The sequence below is a fragment of the Etheostoma spectabile genome, chromosome 21 (genome assembly GCF_008692095.1).
Source record: "Etheostoma spectabile isolate EspeVRDwgs_2016 chromosome 21, UIUC_Espe_1.0, whole genome shotgun sequence".
Lineage (NCBI taxonomy): Eukaryota > Metazoa > Chordata > Actinopteri > Perciformes > Percidae > Etheostoma > Etheostoma spectabile.
The window spans coordinates 18,310,158-18,311,754 of record NC_045753.1 but is presented as its reverse complement, the minus strand read 5'-3'; positions in this window follow the sequence as shown (position 1 = coordinate 18,311,754).

The following is a 1,597-nucleotide window of genomic DNA, read 5'->3' as shown; positions in this document are numbered from 1 at the left end:
ATTACTCCTAATGTTTTTTATTTTTGCATTCCACCTTTTGTTCACATGGAAAATTTTGTGAAGTCACCTTGTTTATTCTTTTGGATCAAAATGTTGAATATCCGTAGTCACTCTGTCCCAATATTCAAAAATCAGAATTTAACATAAATTATGAGCTTAGTCTTTCCCACGCATGCACATGTGCAGACATTACAAAACACCTACAGACCAACTGATAGCATCTGTCATAAGATAATGCATCATGAAGCAGGAAAATAAGACATTTGATTCCTTGGACATTCTCTGCACGTATAAGTGAAATTTCCCACTTTTTTCTGCAGGCAATGGGGCACATGGTAGGTTCAGATATCCAATTCGGGCCAACGGTTGCTGACAGGCTATTTTTAGCCCACTGATAAAGGATTCTCCTATCAGCTTAGATGACCACCTTTGAATTCAGAAAGCACCGCTTGTGTCCTTTAGAAACAGCAGCAGCCATGACAGTAGCTCTCAAGGTCCAGAGATAACGAGCCCGTCCTGTTAATTTTTTTATTTGTTTACTATATTTCATCCCAACACAGACATGACTACAGCTGCAACATTAGGATAAAAAACATTTGAATATGAATGGTTTTCTATAATGAGTGGTCCACTTATTGTCTTTTAACTTCAGTGTCTTGTAATTTTGTGTACAAAAATAGACCTTTTTGATTGTAAATATTCCTGTATCCATCTGGTCTAACGCTATGCCCATTAGCAAAACTCAGCCCTCAAACGTGTAAAACGTCTCAGTAATGCTTTGATGGCATGCCACTCTCTTGCTCTGCCTCTTCAAATGCTTCACTTATAAGGGGTCATTTTCAATCAGATTTCTAATCAAGAAAAATATAATGTGCTGTGCAACCTTCAGCGGAGTGCATTTTGTGATGGATTTATGAATGAAATTCCTTTAAACAGCCTGGCGTTTAGTTATTATTTCTCTTCAGTGGTGGACGATAACCAAGTACATATATTCAACATTTATTCCGGCCGATTTCAACACGTAGCTCTGTTGTTTGGAAATTTGGAGAGCTGTCAGTAGAGAGAAAAACGAAAACAATCGGTGCTGCCTACAACGTGTTAGCACTAGCATTTTGGGGCATTTTAGGCCTTTAATTGACAGGACTTGCAGCAGAGGGCCGCAGGTCGGAGTCAAACCCAGGCCCGCTCCCTTGAGGAGTAAACCTCCCCTGTCAGTCACATTCTTCTGCAGAGTGAGCACTTTTATTTTTGCATATTGTATATTTTTCTTGAACAGCCAGTGTAAAGATGCACTGATGCACTGGATCTACAGTGATGCACCATTGTTACAGAATGTGACCCAGTGGCCTTTACTGAGAGGGGTATACAGCCCCAATGTCAGTTGGCAGTCTTGCAAAATGGCACTTTTCCTCTTTTAGACTCCTTTTGCCTTGTTAGAGGACTTTGAACACTGTGAAGCCGCTCATCATGTGTGTACAAGTCCACTTCTTGAACCCCAATGTTATTGTGAAAGTCTGGTAATCCTGCCAGGCGTGTTAAGATAATTCTTTAAAAGAAAAGGGGGTTTCAAAAGGTTGCAGGGGGGGGGGGGGGGGGG